At 36.1% G+C, this 21,303-nt stretch overlaps 1 long non-coding RNA gene across 5 annotated transcripts in view; it reads left to right on the top strand.

The window, feature by feature from the left end:
• LOC111928376 (uncharacterized) overlaps positions 1 to 21,303 on the top strand; it is a 119,687-nt gene that overhangs the window by 19,615 nt on the left and 78,769 nt on the right. For all 5 annotated transcript variants that reach the window (XR_015287583.1, XR_015287586.1, XR_015287584.1 and 2 more), the window contains exon 2: positions 16,334 to 16,422. This is a non-coding gene — a long non-coding RNA (uncharacterized LOC111928376). The remainder of the gene's footprint in view (positions 1 to 16,333; positions 16,423 to 21,303) is intronic.

Below are 21,303 nucleotides of genomic sequence, written 5' to 3'. Positions count from 1 at the left end.
AGTATGAGAAGAAATTTTCTCATGAGCTCTTGTTTTCTCTCTCTCTTTCCATCAGAAAAATAAGCCACCACAAAATTTTAAAATATTACCTTAAAAAAAGAGCAACTTCTTCTGGGTGAGTCAGATGTATAATGTTATCATTAACAGTCATGAGGTTCAACATGGGTTCAGGTCATCTTCTGTTTAGTCTTGTAGAGAGAACAAATTTTCTGTGTGCCTTCATAATCCACAGCAAAAGTGATGCAATGATGCAGAGGGGATCATTTACATAGGGCTTTCTTCCGCTTGTAGAAATGGCAGTGAAGGTTTCTTTTCAGGTGTGATTCTTCCTAACACATTTCTAGAAGATTAATGTTCCAGGGGTACCTTGGAGAATTGACTGGAAAAAGATGATTTCCCCACTGGGTAAAATATAGATTATAATTACTATTTTGTTGTTGTTGTTGGTTTCTTTGGTTGGTTGTGGGGTTTTTTTGCAGGAGGTGAGTAGTGTATTGATGGAAAGAGTTCTCATCGTTATGCTTTGCTGGCCATTCTGGCATCCACTTTCTGGCTGAACTGAACCTTTCTCTTGCTGGCTCATTGCAATTCCTTTGTCAAGTGAAATCTGTAGCTGGTGCTTCATCTCTAACAATAGTCCAGCCAGATCCTGATGACTTTCATTGCTCAACCATTTAATCACAGGATTTTTAGGAAAAAACATAGCTCCTTGCAGTTATATAATTCAACCAGTCTGCCAGTTAAATAAAAATATCTTTAATATTAGAACCTGAATAATTTACCAACTAAAAGTCCAACCCTGCAAACACAATGAAATGAGTCTTTGCTGCTTGTATAGTTGGACCTGTAAAACTCATCAGAGTATTTGCATTAGTGTGGACAAAGCAAGATCCAGAGCTGGTCAAGTAGTCATTAAAAGATAGAAATCATAATGAAATCACTTGAGGTTTGAGTGAAAGAAAGATTCAGAAAATAAATAAGCATAAGATCTCAATTAGGGTTTCAGTAGTCAGGAGTGAAAAGAACAATGTGCTAGGATATACAAGGGATTTGCTCTCGGGGATTCATGCTGAACTTATATAACACTATAGTAATGAAAAGCTGTATGTCAGAACATGAACTGACTTCTTGCCAGTCAAAATATTTCCTTTAGCTATCACTGCAAATAAAAGAGGAATTTGGTCTTCATATATGTTGTATTAAAATTCTTATCAGAAGGTATCTATGCAAAGTCAAAACCAATATTGTTTTAGGATTTTTCTTCTGTTTTTTTTAGTTTTTTTGTTTTTGTTTTTTTTTTTTTTTGGTTGGTTGGTTGGGGTTTTTTATTTTGGCTGGATTTTTACCCTCTCTCAACCCCATCCCTTCAGTCATAGTAAACACCCCACATATCACAGAATCACAGTCACAGGATGGGTCAGGTTGGAAGGGACCAGAGGGGGTCATTGGGTCCAACCTCCCTGCTCAAGCAGGGCCATCCTAGAATACATTGCACAGGGTTGTGTCCAGATGGTTCTTGAATATCACCAGTGAGGGAGACTCCACACCGTCTCTGGACAACCTGTTCCAGTCACAATCTGTTCTGGTGACTTACACAATAGAGAAATTCTTCCTCAAGTTCAGGTGGAACATCCTGTGAATCACTTTCTGCCCATTGCCTCTTGCCTATTGCTCAGCACCACTGAGCAGAGTCTGGCTCCATCTTGGCACCCTCCCTTCAGATACTGACAGACATTGATGAAATTTCCTTTCAGTCATTTCTTCTCAAGGCTGAAGAGACACAGCCTTTTCCTGTAAGAGAGATGCTCCAGACCCCAATCATCTTTGTTGCCCTTGGCAGGATGTGCTCTAGGAGCTCCATGTCTCTCTTCTACTTGAGGAGTCCAGAACTGGATGCAGCATTCCAGATGTGGCCTCAGCAGGGCTGAATAAGGGGTGGGATCACCTCCTCCAGATCATTTTGACTTGACCTGTGTCTTTATCAGTGTGGTAAAGAGCCAGAGTTTTAATGCTCTGAAACAAAAAGGTTATTTACCAGAATTTTTTCAGAATTTCCTTATTATTTTAGTGCTTGATGGGATTTTCTTGAAAAACAGAAGTTCCACTGGGCCCTCCTCTGAACCATTGGGTATGCAGATAATTCATAGATGTGCCACTTTCTGAAGCCAATGTCCAAAACTGATTCAGGAATAAATATACCACTGGAAAGTGTTGGCAAAATAAACCAATTGTACTGTAAGTGTGGAAGGCAGCGAGGCATAATGAGATGCTCTGAATTCAGATAGAAACTGAGAAAAGTTTGGATTAAGCACATGAGAGGAAAAGAAAAATCCAACCCCAAACCCCTTCTTTATGCAATTTCACTGCAGCCCTCCTTGCTTTTGCTATCAATGGTAAAAACCTTCTCTTTCCTAAGGTTATTACTTAGGACAAATCGATCTCTATTATTCCACACAATTACCTCTGAACATACCTGGTCTTTTTGACTCCATTTCTGAGATTCATGTCTCTGAAACAATTGCTCCATTTGTCCTGAGTACTTCCCTCCTCATTTCCTCAAAGACTTGTCCCATGCTAGCTCAGCCTCCACTTCAGCTATCTGCCTCTCTTATTTCTCTGGAGCACTGGCTAGCCAAGAAAGGGAGAAAAGAAGTCAATTATATCCTTTTTAGCCACAACTACAAAATAAGCTCTACCTACATAAAAAGATGCTCTCTGGTGTTTCAAATATGATGGCATGTAAGTTCTCTGTGCTGCTTCAAAACAGAAAATGTCTAACATTCAGGATTCAGAATGCTGTTTTGATGTCCCATGGATTTGAAACAATGTGTGTAGTTGGACATTAATTATAAATTGAGATATCATTACAATAAAAGATGTGTACAGGGCTTAGATTTCCAGACTTGTCTTAGAAAACCCCAGGTAAAACTTGTGTGCTTAACACACACTCTCATACTTTTAAATGCAAGTGTATACCCTATCTATGTAGATGCTGTTTTTCTTGGAAATCTGTTTTCCAGCTACCACAACTCTGTTGCTATTCTAGACAAATAAACAATGCATTTGAAGATACTCAGTGTTCTTGTCCTTGAGAGCCAAACATTTTGCAGGTTCTACTCAAATGCATCTTTCTAAGCCTGACAAGGTCATGCACATTGTACAGAGACCCAAAACAATGAATGCAAGATTAACAGTAGACAGTTTTAAATGATAGGAATTTCTTTACCCTGAATACCATTGTCACTTGCAATTAATTTTAACTCTGAGCTCAGAAGAGTATGTACAGACACTTTGAAAATTAAAAGCTGAATCCAGCAGCAAGTAGGAGCTGCTTTTTCTACTTTTATATTCTATACTAAATGATATTATGTTATATTGGATTCTGAGTTTTCCAAGTACTATATGTCACAGAAGCTAGATAGATTAGAATGCTAGAGGGATCCCTCTAGTAGATTCACTTTAACATTACTGTTCCTTATTACTTTGCTTTCACCATCACAAAAACTTTGTGTTTGTACCTGTTAAAAACTGTAGAAAATTTAGTTTGTGTGATTCTTCAGCATTCATTTTTTTAAATAGCTTCTTTCTCTGAGTCCTTTGGTTGGAAATAATTTTCCTTACTACTAAAGGACTACACTTTTTTCCTAAAGTCTTCCTTTTAAACATCTCTACCTTCCTCAACAATTTTTCTCATTGAAGAGTCCTCTCAATTGTCAATTTCCTGAAGGCTAAAAACTAATAAACCAGCCATTTGTATATTTTCAGAAGAACTGAAATCCTTAGGTGCATCTGGCTCTTCTGTATTCGCTTACATCCCTCAGAATAATCTCCATCTATTGCATTAAGGGCAGATGGACACATTTTTCTCTTTTGCCACCTGGTAAGCAAAGGTTAGAGTTCAACTTGTCCCAAATCAGCTTATCCTTCTACAGGGTAGTCAAAGCCCACTTACAAACACTCTAACGCAGTTTTACATTTTTGCCTCCCACTAGCATTCAAACCTGGGTAAATGTCTTTCTCTGTCAAAGCAGCAGTGGGAGGTGAAAATGAAAGTCCTTTTTTTCTTTCCCTGAGAAATTGGACTGTAAAAAGCTGTCAGTTTAAAAATGACATAGTGGCACAGCATTTCTATAAGGTGGCTTCTTTCATTTTTGACTCCTGCTGTCTCTCTGACAGTTGAAGTTGCAGCAGGAGGTAAAAACTAAAATGAGCACTGCTGGCATTTGCCCTCGAGCACAAAATTAATAATGGAAGAAACAGGGCAACATCCAAAACCACCTCATATCAGATGTCAGCCAATGAGGTTTCAACACTTCCATAATACAGTGACCAGAATGATGCCCATTATTCCAAATATGATCTTATTCTCTATTACTTTCATAGTGCTGGATCTATTTTCTCCATTTTAGATTTAATTCCCTGCTTTGGGGTTTATAGAATAATTTAAATTCTATTAAGCTGTATGCTATGACTTTATAAGTTTTCCCCTCTTCAATGTAACTCTGGTCAAAATTTTATGGGTGTTGTCTTTTCTTGAGCTCTGTATCTCTTCAACCTTTCTACATGAATGTTTCACTTCTAAATCACTCTTTAAATTACCCTATTATGTCCTATCCTTAAATATGAACAAAACTCACAACGTATTAAATGGATAGCTTTTAGTCTAAACAGCCACAGGATAAAAAAGCCGAGATGATTTTTGTTTTTGTAAACTCAAGAGCAGAATGTTTTTCTGCCAAAACAAAGAAAAAAATGAGTCACTATTAAGTGGCTGAGAGATGGAGGGCCCAACATTCTTCAAGCAAGGCAGGGGTCTTTTTTATTTCTTGAAAGACTCAGTGGTATGTCCAAGTCTTACCAATAGTAACACTGGTAGGCACAAAAAGTCTGTAAGAAATGGACTAAATGTGTGGTTCTTTCTTTCTGATATATTTCAACCATTTTCTGATTTTAGCACCATTTTGGTGGTATTTAATATCTTGCTTTTGACTGTTCAGGACAGGTAATATTTCAGTGTTCACGTACTGAAGACATTATGAATTATGACTATTGCAGTCTTACACCACAGCATCTCATTCAATTCCTCTGCCGAGCTTCCCTTTGGGGGTAACCAGTGTATGCAGCATGCCAAACTTTTCTTAACATAAATTTTTACATTCTTCTGTTTTATATGCGTTTGCTGCTACCTTCTCACTTCCACCTTTGCTATTGCTTTTATTGGCATACACTTTTGTTTTGCAGAGATGAATGAGGAAAACTCTCAGCAAACCAGTGATGTGGATAATTCTCAAGTGCTGACAAATACACAAAATAAGCTCATTGTAAAAGAAAACATTTTTTCTTCATGTGCTGTTTCTTTCAGGCTTTACACCAGTCATCTAGCCCGCAGCTTAAGACATCTTTTATCTTTTATAGGAGAATGACTCAAATGCTTCAGTTGAACCCATTGATCTCATTGATTTCAACATGTGTTAGTGACAAAGAGAATTTGGATTGGATAAACACTTGTAGTTTGTTACAATTACACTTAGTTGTGTCTGCCTCAATTTCTAGAAAATCTTTCATCGTATGTTTTAACCCCTTGTACAATTTAACTTTCATTCTTGTCTTCTGATTTTTTCCTTGAGTCTCATTTGCAGACTTTATTCTATAATCCTCCTTCAGCAAACTTAATTCTATAATCCTTCTTTAGGATTTTTTTTGATTCTCAGTACTTTTTTTGCTTGCTTGCTCATCAGTTTAGTTTTCTCTAGAAGTTCATTCATTGTCGGAAGAGCCACACAGTGTTTGAGGATATATTTATTTTGCATTCTCAGTTCTCGCCACTGTAGCTCCTTACTCTATGGCTCTATCTTATCCACATGTCCTCATGTTTTCCAGGTACCTCCAAGATATATTCTGATTAGTTATAGTCTATGTCCACCTATATATGTCCAGAGTCCTACTTTCAATTATAATTTGTTTATGATTACAATTGCTTACCTCCTCCTTCACCTTTGATCTACATCCATAAGCATGTCTCTGCTTTTCAAAATACAAGAACGCATTTCTCCCTTCCGAATTTCTTTCCTTGTTTGTGTGTGTTGTATTACTATTTTTATATTTTATCCCAGTTAGTTTTCCCAGATTTTGCCTTCTGTTTAATGTTGTCCACTCCAGGAATTGGGTAGCTACTTGACATCTTAATTGCCAGTAGGGATTTTCCTTTTTAACAACCCATGTTTTTCAAATGTTGTACATGTTTTAAAAACATGTATTTTATATTGCCCTCTCTTTTTACTTCTCTATTGTCTTCCTTTTTCAAAACTGAATTTCAGGCCATAATTTTGCATACAGATATAATCTTTTTCTCTCTTGCAGCATTGTTCACTTGAATTACTCATTTCAGATCTCAATTTGCATCCATCAGAGGAAAAAAATAGGACTGCCATCTTAGATCAAATTACTGCAGCTTTGTTCATATAGTTTCCTTCATCTTGATGTTGAACTGGGGTAAAAAAAAAATCTGATTTGGTTCTCTATCATTATGTACAATTGCTCCTTGCTTTATTTGCTTTTGTTTAAACTGGTAATTAGCCACACAATTCTGTCTTTTGTCAAATTTTGAATTAATCCACTACCTAAATATTCCCTTTCCATAAGTACACCCATAGTTCAAAATTTTGAGAACTATGCAATTCTTTTGCACACATCTTAAAATGTTTGTCTTCTGGACTTATTCCAATGTAGCATTTTGCTTCTGTAGAAGTAGGAAGTGTTTCCAAAGTTTCTGCTGTCAGCTTTTATAATTTATAGAAATGTGTTATCAGTATGTAAAGAAAATAATTTCCCTGAATTCAGTGTAAAAGAAACAAGCAAATTAAAAATACCTTTTTTTTTCCTTTTTTCCTCACCTCACTTCTTTTTTCTTTATTAATACACCATTTTTTGTGTACAGCGCTCTATTGTCTTCTGAACTATTTTTAATCATTTTAGTATTATTTTATATCACATCATAGGCATGTGGAATGCAGTGAGGGGGATTATTCCATGTAAGCTCTGAGGGATGATAACACATCTGAGTCTTTTTAGACCATGTATTGTCAGGGGTCTGCTGATAACAAATCCACTTTTTTTTCCTTGTTCTGCAGGGTTGGCTTCTAGCACAATTTTATTTTTGTTTTCTTTTTTTACTATATGACATAGGGAAGGAAAATAATGTGATGGAAAGGGATCTGGGAGTTGATCTCTTCTCTGTGGTTCAAAGTCTGTGGTTTTTTGAACAGCATCTGTGCCTTTTCCCAACTGGTATGTTGCTGGTAGACACAACAGTTCCTGTGGATAAGAGACTGGTGGGGATGGTGTTCCTCTCTTCTCACTGTGGTACTTTAAAGGGCAGAGAGTGCTGCTGTCCATCGGGAACCTGCCCATCTCCTCAAACTGCAGAGCTCCTTGACCTGTATAATCCTGTTTGGATGGATGAGCTGCTGGTGCCTTGTTCTCAAGGGGAAGTAGAGAGAACCTCAGTGAAAGATGAGACAAACTCCTCCAACAATAAAGAGAGATGTTTAGTTCATAGGTCTGGTAAGTGCAGAACATCTGTGGAGGAAACTGACTCTCTTCCTCGTGGAAATATCTGTTTCCCTGACAACTCTGCAGAGGTACAGACACAATGAAACCAGCTGGTTGATTATTTCTCTGGAAAAGCAGCTCAAATTCAATGAGTTATGCTTCAGAGTCTGACAACCCAATAGCCAGTTTACAGGATGGGAAACAGAACTGGTGCTCATCAGCAGTGAAATATACTGATTTAATGTAATTGGATTTTAATGCTCGCCCCACATTACTTTTCCCTGTTGTACCTTCTTTGCTTGCCAGTAACTCATGTACACACTTGAAAAATCCCTGATGTACAGTTATGCCAGATCCCTCAACAGGCTTGAAACACAAACAGCAGGGCACCAACTCCATTTATAGCGCATGATCGATTAGCTGAGGTTTTCCCCAAGTGATTAATAACCCTGGAGTCTGAAATGCCTGGCCAATGAGACTTTAAAAAGAATTTCTCCTCTGAATGTCTGGAAAACTGAAGTACCTAGAATAATTTCTGCAGGTATTTCTGAAAAATCCTGCCCGATTCTCATGTTAGGTATACAAAATACACTGTGAATCCCCACTCTGCTTTTAATGAGGAACTGTAACATAGAATAAACATCTGTTAGCTGAGAAGACGACTGAGCAGTAGTTTCTCTGAAACACTTACATTTATTATAAAGGTTAAATGACTTTTAAATTCTAAGTTTTTGTATAAATGTATCTATGAATACATTTTAATTTATTATTGTATTCTGAAAAAAAAAAAAATAACATATAAGACTTCTTTGGGGAGAATAATGGACTATGGTACATCATGGAAACTGATGCCCTCGAAGTTCTCCCTTACATGAGTTGGCTGCCATGTTTCTTGAACTGTCCTGTTGAATAAGGAACCTGAGCATTTTAAAAGTTAAGTGTTACTCATAATACTTAATATACCCAAATGCTGGTAGTAAATATTTCTATTGCCAGACTCTTGCAAAGTTACTATCACAAAACCCCAAATACATCGGTAATGTTCCATTACCAATCCCCTGGTTTCAGATAATTATTATTCCTGGTTGATAACATGTTTTTCGGAGGTATACTAAAATTATCACCAGTTGAGCATGATCACTCTTTGATAAATTTTCATGGGTATGTGTGCTTTAATGGGGTACTGTATAGAACTAATTGTATTTTCAAGTACAGACCTTACATATGTCATAGGAGATTGCAAAAATTTTCTTTAGTGGAAAATTATAGGATGATAACATCTAAAATAAGTGTGGGGTTTTTTACATAGTAGGTTGTTTTTCACTTAGGAAAGGATGAAAGGGTACTTATCAGTTTTAAAAAAGGACAAAGATATTTCTGAATTTTACAAAAGTTGTATTATATTTTCAGTTACTGAATCAGCCTCTTTGCTGATCCAGATTCAGGGCATTAATGTATTCACACTGAAAGATGTGGACCTTAAGAAGTGGCTGTTACACTTCACCTTAAGAGAGATGCACTTTCTTGTTGGCAAATATAATACATGTATTTGGAAGGCAACTCTTGTACTTCCTAGTGCTGCTAAAAGAATATTTCCAAATAAACCTCATATTGAACTGAACAGCTGTAGTAATCCCATTCTTGAGGACTTTGTAAGAACACTTCTTTTTTCCTTTCTTGAATGGTGCTTTTTTTCACCTTTGTTGCAAGTGGAAGACAAAGTCTCATTTCTTTGTAGGCTACATAATTTCATCCCATAGACATTTTCTTCTTTATTTCCACTCTTTTACTTTGAAGTTTGGAAGGGTTTTTTGTTAGTTTTGGTTTTGTTTTGTTTGTTCATTTTTCATTCAGACTCTACATTGCTGAAGTCATTGGCGATAATTTAAGCACTCTGTCACTAGTTCCAATTTTGACACCTTGTCACAAAACCCCACAGATTTCTTAGGCAAGATGGAGCTCATGAGAAGTACTTACCTGGTGAAGCCACAAGTGTTAGGTGTGACAAAGCTCAGTCAGGCCATCTTTTGTCTTGGTGCCTGAAGGCAGCATGCAGCATGGCCTGGTGCTCTGGCTCTCCCTGTGCTTGACAGACTGCTCTCCTCCATCTCTGAGACCGAAATACGTCTCAGGAAAGGGATGGCCACAGACAGGAAGAAAAGTCTGTATTAAAAAGTCTGTATGAAAGGAGCTGTATTTGACAGATTCTCTAATATGTGTTAAAGCAATATAATTTCAGCCACTGGTTATTGTTACTGAGAAGAGAGAAGGACAAAGTAAAAAAGCAAAAGTATGCTACAAGAGGAGCGTGATGAGGTGCTCCACAGTGAGGGCTGTCTGTGTCTCCATCCCCTTTTCTCCTGAAATTGCTGAATCTAGATAAAGGTCCAGGACTTGGGAGGGATTCATATCCTGTGATTTCTCGTCCCCTGCCAGCAGCTGGAGAGAGCTGTAGCTCTCTGAAAGCTTCACGTATCAGGACTCAGCTTCTGAGGTGCATACTTTGAGATCCTGATATCTAGGATTTAAGCTCTGAATAAGCCTTTGAAGACACTCTGCTGTCAAAACCCCACAGTGAAGAACAAAACCTGCAGCAGAGAGGCTGTATTAAACAGCCAAGCCGTGGCAATAGAAGCTATGAGGGAGCAAGCCAGTATGCACATGGCAGCTGTGTTTGAGGTGGTGAGAGCTAGGATGAAATGAGACACAAAAGTGACCAGACTTTATTTCTAGCTGATGCCTGAAGAAATCGGAAACTTCAGATCTGGTACTGAGCAAGCTGGACAATCAATGACTGCCCAGAGCTGTTCTTCATCCATTCTGCTTAGGTTTTGTTACTTCATTTTGTGATTTCAATAGGTCTTTTTCCCTTCTCACGTAAAAGAATTTGGTATAGGCACTTACAATGCTGCCTTGGTGTCTGGATAGACTGAGACTGCTGTGCCAGTCTGTCATGGGCTGCATAATACAAAAATTAAATCACCATTTGCAATTCAGCTGGTGGTAGGTGGATTCTCTGCAGATTCTCTGAGGCAATATTGGAAAAGAGTCTACCTGTTAATATTCCTACTAGTGGAACTGAAAAAAGTTATTTCAAGAACAATGCCATAGTAATTACTTTTTTGTTGATGTTGCTAAATGTAGCAAATACCTTAGATCAATGAGTTCTGTCAAGATGTAGGAGTTGGTGTAATTCTATGGCTTGTACAAATAAAGGAGGCTGAGGTGGATAGATGATGATAATAGTCCATTCTGACCTTATAATTTATGCACTTAGGAAGCCTCTTTTCCAGTTTGAGAGATACAAGTCTGTATTTTTAAAAAGAAGCTGCAAGGCTGTGTATGCTGTTCTGAAAGCATCTTGTAATTTTTAATTTTCTCCCTGTTAGACAGGCTGATTGTAATTCCATTACAATTTCTACTTTGTTACTATTAATGTTAAGAGTCTGATTTGGTATGTTAGATACATCGGTCTATTATGTTTTATATATAGCTGCATGCCTGTCAAAGCCCAAGACTAACAGACGAAGCTACACTCAGAGAAAAGAATAAAAGTAAAGAAAGTGAATAAAAAAATCATGTCCTTTCTTTTGTTATTCCTGGTAACACTGATGAATGTTTTGGAGACTCAGAAACCTAGAATAGACCTTCTTAAAGATTGTGCTGCCCAATTTTTTGCATGATTCTCCAGAACCTTGGTTCAGTAGGCTTTCTTCCACTTCTATGACTGCCAGATAGTTAAATTTGAGGTACACTCTGGACCAAGAGAACAGTGAAGTGAATAGGTCTTACAAATGGGCCCAAACAAAGGAAGAAAAGCAAAAACTTGCTTCAGAGAATAAGAGTAGTAAGACTGCCTCCCTCTTAGGGGCTAGTTTTTAGGGTTATTAAACCCAGCAGTTTATAAATTCACTTGCATCAGCCAAGTACATCACAAAATATACTGCACAGAAGAGCAGCTATTATGTACAGTAGCCACTTCACTGATTGCAATCAATGTCACAAATTAGAGTGATTTCCTGGCTTCAGATATGTCAGAGATAAACTTCGTGTGGTGAGTCATGCTGTCTGGACATTCAGCTTTGAGGCACTGTGTCACCTCAGGAATTTTCAATTTTTGTTTTTTGTGTTATTGCCACTGGATCTGTGCTCACTTTTAGTAAGTAAATATGAACTGCTCATAGATTTATTCAAATGGCATTCAATATTAAAAAAAAAAAAGCTCCCATCATGGCTTCTATACCTTTTATTGAAATATCTCTCTTTTTTTTTCAGCATCAAAATTTATGTTCAGAAATGGCAGATTTTGGTCAGTATTATCTAGGATTTTGATCTGAAAATTTAATACTTCCTTGTGCTTTTCTATTGTTGCCTTATTCCTTTTACAAATGCCTTTTTTAAACAAGCATTCTGCTGCATCCATGTGGTAAATCCAGTTTCAAAAACAACGTTTTGCATACTGTTTCACATAAAGTTTTTCTGTTTTACCAGCTGGGACTCCAGCATATTCAGGGAAAAAGACATTTCTCTCTGCTACAAAGAGGTATGGTGTAATTAGAAACAGTCTATACAGGGAGATTAGTGGGGAGCTGTTTTCTTGTGCCTTGCAGCAATGCACAGTTTTAGTGGATTAAGAGCATCCACAGCCATAGCATTAATTAAGAGTACCTGGTACACAGTGATTTCATGCTTTAGCCAACCTGATATTCAGTATTTTGTGGAGGAGACACATAACGTTGCTTACTGGGGAACAATTAAACAAATGGCAGCTAAACCTTGGCATCCACAGGCAACAAAGGGAAAATAAGCACTGTAACTGCTATTAATGAAAGGGTCAGCACTTCAGTGCTGGATTAACTGTTACTGGAGATTGGAGAGATAGGTAAATTATGTAATTAATTTCCTAATAATTTATTAGTTGTTAGATGTGGGTTTGTCTAAGCTGCAGTTAAGTTGAATGCTTGATGACCTTAGCTATACTCCCAGAGTCACTTCATCCAGTTTTAAGGATGTTTAGAGTAGTGCATAAGGAAGTTGCCCTGGCATCTTTTACCATCCTTTTTTGTTAGATTAGTTCACCAAGAACTGTAGTCAAACATACTGAGAAGATACAATGTGGCTTCTATGAGGTGGAGTTACCCAGTCATCATCAATATTTCTATCTTGAATGCTGTGTTAGGAAATCAGAGACCTCACAGGGAAAAATGATTCACAATTGGAGCAGTAGCCAAGAAGAAGCAAGTATTTAAACTAGGAAAAGGTGTGCCCCAATTCAAAGGGGAATCACAGTTTTATACAAAAAGATGGGAAAATGTGGTGAAAAGGAAAAACATTGTTAATTTACTTTCTGATGACAGATGAAAGCAATGTTATATGATATAAGACCATAAAGATAGCATGACTTGATACCCCCAATGGAGTTCACAGACAGTTCTGTGCTTTAAAATATGCAGCCTGGGTCTGCCCATCTTATTTCTGACTGCAGTGGAGTAGCTTTGATTTCTTTTGTATTACCGTAAGTTTGCTTTCCCTTTTTGTTTCAGTCACTTGTATTAAAATTATTGCTGAAAGATTCTGGCACAAAATCTCCATTTATTTAGTTTGGACAGGCATAATCATTTCTATAAAATGTCTCAGGAATACAAGTCCCACTTTTATTTTGATCTTTGCCTCATTCTTTCTGCTTAATATTTGTACGTACATATATATATATAGATAGATGATTTTTCTCTGATCCATTTAATAAATAAAGTGAGCATTCTCTTGTACCAGAGGAACATTTTTGACTTTTAGAAATGTGAAATTAGAAGAATCTAGGTAAATATAGCATGTAAATATAATGAATAATACTGCAATGAGCTAGTGAATATCTATGTCTTTCACATCTCTATCAAGAAAATTCCACACTGAGGTCATGACTGAGATGTTCACAAACACAGAATCTGTAGTGCTCATAGATTTTTAAATATCTGCTTCAGATCTCTGCCATGTGTTTGGTTTAGACACACAATGGGATTTATTTAAAGGGACAAAATCAACTTGAAAATTACAGTCTAAAAAATTCTTTCTGAATGTAATTATAAGTAACAAGTAAGGCTATCATAAATTCAAAAGGTAATGAAATAAATCTCTACTTTTTTGATTGGTTTACTTTCTGTGCTTGACAATTCTGTGTAATAATTCTAATACCTACCTTTTATGCAGTACTTTTCATCAGTAGGCCACAGCAGTTTTACTAAAATATGGTCCAATTTGCTCTATGTATAGGTAGTTTCACTGCTTCTTCCAACCTCAGTCAATTTTTTCCTGTCTGAAAGCTGTTTATAAACATCAGCTCAGAATCAATAAAAGATCCAAAGTATGTGAAATGACAGATCTACTATTTTAAAAAAGATCACTATCAGCTGGGTTTAATTAGCCACATTATAAAGAAAAGGTTGAAAATATCTTTCAGTTTGTAAAATTGGAACAAGAAGTTGATCATTAATATCTTAATAATTTAAAATCTGTCTCAGATTTTAGATGTTCTGAAGTTATTTTCTGAATTCCATTAAACTCATTTAGCCTTGTATTAGGTATTCAAGAAGAGTACGCCACAAAATATTACCAAAATTATCATATGCTTATTAGAAATGAATAGTCTGGGCATCCTTTATGCTCATAAAGATGAAACCTAGAAGCAAAGTCTTTTCTTTCTTTATTTCATGGAAACCAATGTTTTCTCTCTTCTTTATCATCGTATTTCCTAATTTAGAATCCCGAGTTCTGGATTGTTGGCTGTTATTGAGTTCATAACCTTGTATTTCTAACTGCAGTGAGAAAGTGTCTTGACTCTTGAATGTGAAGTTTGTGAAGAATGTTGCCTTTGTGGAAGAATGTACATTAGGTGCCTCTGAGCTGCTCAAGTGGTGAAATAAATATGTGGAACAATGTTTGGTACCTTTTGCTTTTCAAAAGACCTTAGATCTCATAACTATATTCTCTTAAAAGCTTTTGCCATACACTCAGCAGCATGTTCTGCTTTTTTGTTAGATTCATCTTTTGGCCTACTTTTCAAACTATGTTTTAACTGGAACTCAAACTCTTTTCCCTTTCCTACTATTTGCTGAGGCTAGCAATACCATGCTGAGTAAATAATCTATAGTCCATGGTCTACTATCCTATCAGCCTTGTTATCCTGGCTCCAAACCCCAAAATGTTGGATATCTAGCTGGTAAGTATTCCCAGGAAGGCTTCCTAATGACCTTCCCCACTGGTTACTATCATCATTGCTTATACACGGATAGAACTACCTTGTAATACACTGACTATATTTGGAAAAATTAATTGGGAGTTCTTATGGTGTTTTTGTTAGGAAAAGTGACATTTTTGAAGTTAAGAAAAATATCCCAATTCATGTCTTTCAGTAGGTATAACAAAACATTGCTAGAGAAAATATATTCCTAGATCTAATGGTACTTCATTCTCTTGCAAAAAAGCAGCTTGGGATCCAAATCAATCAGCAGATGAGATTATTGCAGTAATTTGGCTGCCCTGCTATTTAAAAAAATGTTTTTGACTGCATTTATAAAACATTTAATACATACATGAATGTCGTGCAAACGTACAATTACTTATTAAATGATAGAATGTAATAAAAAGCGGTTTATACATACATTAAAAATCAAGATGATGGAAATGACTCTACAATTGATAAAACATTATTTCATCTCAGCTGGGAAACCTACATATAAACTTTACACCTTAGCAATCTGATTGCAAGATTTTGTAAGTGTATCTTTTCTTGAAAGAAACAGTCTTTATCTGCACTACCTAGAAGAGTTTATGACTTGGCCACTAAGGGTTTAACAAAATGTCTTTCTTCAAGTACAAGCATGGACAGTGCAATTCTTTTAGTATGTTGTCCTGTCTCTAAATAAATGCAAAATCAACAAGACCCTTAATGTGAAGGAGAACATGTAGAAAACCAAATTGTTTTGCATTGCTGACTGTCCACACATGCAAGTGCAGACAATGTCTTTCCATCTGTATATCTTTGAAACTGAGCCTTCCAAAATGAGTGCACACTTATGTCTAGGTCAGCCATAAGGCAGGAGCTGAGGTGTGGCTTTAATAATGCACAGGATTCAAATGTGATTTTTGGCTTTTATGAAAAGTTCATATTTTTTCACTCCTCTGAAAATAAGTATTTCAGCAGCTTCTGTTGTCATTTATCAAGTTGCCCTTTCATGGAGCCAGGAGGATAAAAAACACTAGAAAAGGTCTTTTATACTCAAATTGTCTAACTAATTACACTGCCAACTCTGCAAATATGGCAGGTTGATTTTACCTGAGGGTTATGAATTCCATGTTTAAAACTAGAAACAATGATAGATGAAAAACAAAGGAAAGGTAAATGTCTCAGTATAATTTGCTGAAATGAATCTCACAAAGGTCTACCCTGGTGCACTGGTAGGAGTTTCCTGAGTACCAGAACTGAGGTTGAAGTGGCACACTGAGGTGTCATCTAGCATGCTCCTCTTGCAATGTGGATGCGGCGTCCTACAGCAATGAGCTTTTCACCTGTGTGTGATGGATGCATCGGACCACGAAATGCTGCAAATCTAGTAGTGATGAAAATACAATGTGCATGTGTGGTTGTAGAATGACCACATCTCTGCAAAAATCTGGCTCTTCTTCTCTCTTTGCACTGCCTTGTTCCATGATTTGAGAATTCCTCGTCTCATGGGGGAGAATGACAAAAAATCCTGACCACACCAACATCTGTCTTTTGCTCTTTCAGACATGTATTCTTTATGGAAGTACAAGAAAGGAAAAAGAACTGAGTGACTAGTAAAGCTGGAGGGACTTACTTTGTTCAAGACTCTTATGGTAAGAACTCATTAATCCTCATATACAGGAAAGCTGATCAGGATACGACCATAACCTTGACCTTACCTGGGAGAAGTGCAGTGCAGAGGACAATACACGACACTCAGCAATTAGCTCAGTCAGAGCAGACCTATAAAATAAATGTTATAATCAATAGGGAAACATGTCCTCGTGAAATACTTTTTTTGTAATGCTGGACTGAAATGAGCTGCAATTATTTTGGCAGGATGTTCAGAGAAATCCTTTCAAAGAAATCATTTGTTGAATACGATGAGATTTTTTAAGAGAGCTCTTCAGATTTTTTATTTTTTTTTTTTTACTTTCCTGAAAAGACATACTGAAGCAAATGAATAATTGGCAGAACATGGAATATGTAACATGCTGTGTGAAGACTGTATTCTTTCAAATCATCACTTGTCAGAAATTAATTCCTGTGCTAGGGGCCTTATCATTGAGAATGTAATGACTTAAATCTAACTGGGTTAACTTGGGTTCTCTGTGCTGCACAGCTGAGGAGAAATGACACATTTTAAGTTATTCAATTGCTCGGATGAGCTTTCATTTGTTCTGATTTAAGTGTTCTTAAGTAGCTGTCGTGTACTGACATTGTAAATATGATTTGAGGTATTGTGTGTTTTCAGGGCTAGTCTCCAAGGTTATCACCTTTTAGACTCTTGTCTTTAAGAATTCAAGGAACTCAGAATGATAGCTTGAAAATTGCTAATCTCTTCTGGAAAACCAACATATGAGATAAGTAAAAGTAGTTACATACCATTAAAATAATTGCTGAATTGTTATCATGCTTAGTGGAACGTTTTCAGACAGTTTGTTCTTAATAGAAATTATGCTTAAGCACAGCCTTCTAAGAGCTACTGCAAAACCTCTTCTTTTAAACCAACAAAATTTTGGTTTTGATTTTCATACTAAGTTATCTTATAAAAGAGTTGATGTTGCAGATAAGAAGAAAACTCAGAGTATGGTGGCTGTATTGCCTTGCTGCTGCCAAACAAAAAAGGCAGATGAAAAGCCCAGATAAGGACTTTTTTTTTTTGTTTTTTTTTCCCCTTGGGATTGTTTTCATCTGACAGAATATTGATTCAGTTTATGATTTCTGATTCCCAGAAGATGGGGTTACTTCTACCTTTATATGTCTGAAGTGGACAACATCAGCAGATAACAAACTTGGACAAACATATATTTGGAAAAAAGAATTTTGGGCATTTTTTTTTGCCCCAAATACATTGCAAATAGAAGAAAAGCATTTTTTTTTTTTTATGTCTGAGCAATAAGTAAATTGTCTGTTTGATCTCACTGCTTTGTGAATCGCTTTGTGAAATTGCTTTGTGAAAATTTGATATTTTAATAATTTAAAGTTTGGTGTTAAAATGCACTTTTTTGTTCTTCCCTGTACTTACTCTTGCAAATCCTTTTATGATATTTAATCATTATTTCATGTATGAGATGCACTTCTACCACAGATGCTGTCATGACTGCCATTAATACTGACAAGAATTTTCAAAGTAGTTGGAAATAATTGTTCTGTACAAGATTTTCATTGTATTTAGGTAAAAATAAAAATAAATTTATATCTGAAAAAATTGAAACTATATATTTGATGCAATTCTTTTTATAACCACAAAAGCCTAATGTAAGAAAAAAATATTAATGTTTAATATGATTCACTAACAATTCCAAATGTGAGACTGCGATTAAATTATATCTTTCATTCAGTAAGATAATTTTGATCCACAAAAAAGGAAAGAAGAATTTAATCTTTTACCTCAAAGTTGCCATTCTTTCAAATTCATCATTTTGTATTCTTGCGTCTAGCTTCAGGGTCATCCATTTAAAAGGGTTTTCCTAGCATATCTTCTGATAGGCAAACCTCTAAATTTTCAAGAGATGGCTAGGGGAAGTATTATAGCAATGATCACAATACATTTTCCTACTTTATTTTGTTTTCTAGGGTGTAAATTCTTCCAAGATTTCCTTTATCTTGCTGTTCAGAAAATAATGTACCTATATGGAGTATGAGTGTTTCTATGCAAGGAGAAAGTATGACAACAGGACTGCAGGAAGTGGGGATTGCAAATTTTACTGATGTTAGAATTAGAAATTATTTCAATAGGTTATGAACTTTCCTGTGTTTGACCTGAATGTAATGCATTGTGAAAGAAAGTTCTGTGGGAGTTCTGTTGGCATCAGTGTGTACAAGCTGACAATGTTCTCATAGTTAAAAAAAACAAATCAGTATAATAAATCAAAAAGCAGTGGCTGGTGAATGGTGACAGTGAGTAATGTGTGGATATTTTGATTAATAGAATCTCAGTCTATGTACACATGCTCTTACACACATTCATGCACTTTTCAGGCATGAGAAATGTTTTCCCGTCTTTGCTCTCAGCCTGAACCATTGTGCATTTGTTATACAGTCATCTATTTTTATGCTCTCAGCTATGGAGTTCATGAATGTTATGAATATGGGTATAAAGTGAGTACTCCTTGTTTTAAGGTAACACTTGATGAAGGGTTTTAGCTGTTACTGATTGCATCCATCATGCAGATGAAGATGTCCATTATAAATGCAGATAATCAGATCTTAGATATCTAAACTGCTTGAATGTGTAGAAGATACACAACTTTTTTTATAAAACTTTTTTTGTAACAGCTGTGATTTATAATAAATATGATAGCTATTTAATAATGGCCATAATAATATTCAATTTAATAATAATAATTTAATATTTTGTTGTGACAACCTCTGGTATCAAAACAGGCTGGAGGGATTTAGGGCAGCCCTGCTGAGAAGGACTTTTGGGGTGCTGTGGATGAGAGGGTGGACATGAGAGGGTAGTTGTATCCTGCTTGAAATGAACCAATTGCATTAGTAGAATTCAATTCAGAAGACCTGAATTTCTGTGTTGTGATAAGGTTTTTCATCTTATAAACTTTAAAGCACTATCAGTACTATTTGGTAGTAAAAGGATGACTAAACATGACTTAGCTGGCTGACTGTTCCCAATGCAATCTTTGCAAGGCAATCAGCAGCCTAAAGAGACAGATGTGAGTTCAGACAATCACTCAGTCTTTGCAGACAAACCACTTATTGAGGAAATCCACAATGGAATCTGTAATTCTGGGTTTGGGTTTTTTTCTTCTATTTCTTCTATTTATTTCCTTATGCTGCATAAGGTGAAATTCATGTCATGCCATAATTTTGTTGTCACGTGATAACTCCACTATCAATTTAGTTGCTCCTTCTAAATTTCTTGCTTTGTTAGTCTTTGTTAAGGAATTACAATTTTTTCTCCCAGTAAGCAGGGATGAGGCTTACAGAGTCTGTGTCCTCCTCAGGAGGACTAGAGCTTGTCTGGCAAGAAAGGACGTGTTTCACATGGGCACACGGTAGAGCCAAGCAAGTGCAATGTCAGTGAAGTTAAATGCAGATAGTTTGTGTTAGATCATTCACAATGTCAATTTGTCAGAGTAAAATTAATTTGGATTCTGTGCATTTCCTCTCTGTTCAGATAAGGCTCACCCTAATCTATAGTTACACCAGATCCTGCTGTATTCATAGCTCCCATTCATAGGAGCCTGTTAACTTAATTCGCACCAAATTGCACGAGAACAACAGGCTTCATCAATGTCTTCAGAGTCACCAGAGCTGTGCTGAATTTTGAGGGAGAGGTTATTCATAGTCCTTGCTCCTACGTGAGAAGGGAAAACTCCCTGCTCTAGTCAAGGTGCCTTTAAAAATACATTTTGCAAAAATCACATTTGCTTCTGTCGAGACTTGTTGATGCAGGCATTAAAGGAAGAACACAAGTCAAAACCAACAGAAAGAAAGCTTCAGGTCTGTTCAAAACAGTATTCCACTGAAGAATCAGAGGGTCAGGATAAAATTTAAGTCATTCATCAAAAGAGTGTAGTGTGATGTCATTTTCTATAGTGCTCAGTGCTGTAAAAACAAAGAATAAAAAACAGAAAGCAAAAGTTGCAGCATAAGCCCCATGAAGTAACTAATTTACTTTGTATATGAACAACAGTAGTGTGAATTTCCACAAATAAATTCTACTGAGAGAGAGAAATACAGCAGTAGGATCTCCTCATCTTGTTAAGAAAGAGAATGAAAGTTCAGCTAAGAGTAGTGATCTAAGACCATTTTTCTCATGATGAAGAAAAAGAAGCTGATTTATTTTGTGGTAAAACCATTTTTTTTTGCTGTTTCTAGTCTTCCCTAATTGAAGTCATTAGTATTGATTTCAGTCATAAAGGAAAAATATAAAAAAATGTCTCCTTAATTTTAGAAACACAGCAAAATCCAGGATAACTTTATTCCAAAAATAACCTGAAGATGGCACAATAGGCACATGGTGTTTTCTGGTTTGCTTAAGGTCAGACTGTGAAATGAGAGAATTTGTTGCTAAAATATGACTCCTTTGGAGGAGATCTTTAAAAAATAGAAGCAAAAGAGAAATTTAAACCTTTTAAAGCATAACCTATCAATAAAATTATTTTACAAGTGGAAAACAGGCTGTTAATTTCATGCTGCCTAAAAGATTAATATAAACAGGTGGGAAGACAGGGACTCATCATGGCTGGGTGTTATTGGCAAAAATAAGTGTAATTTGTGTTGTTTAGTTTTTATTGATAAATTTCTTTTGTAATTATAAAACAACTGATAACCTCATCTGTTATCTCCAGCATAATGTATAATCTACACCTAAATGCTAACTTTTATGAGGCCCATTTTGACTTTGGGAGAGACAAGATTACTTGCATAATCTCTATTTTATTAAAATATAAGAAATATTACGGGACATTTTTATTAAAAAATAAAATAGTGTCAAGTCGTATTAGTGAATGAGTATATCTGCATTA

Source organism: Cyanistes caeruleus, chromosome 5 (genome assembly GCF_971803275.1).
Source record: "Cyanistes caeruleus chromosome 5, bCyaCae1.hap1.1, whole genome shotgun sequence".
Lineage (NCBI taxonomy): Eukaryota > Metazoa > Chordata > Aves > Passeriformes > Paridae > Cyanistes > Cyanistes caeruleus.
This window is presented reverse-complemented; position numbering and strand designations above follow the sequence as displayed.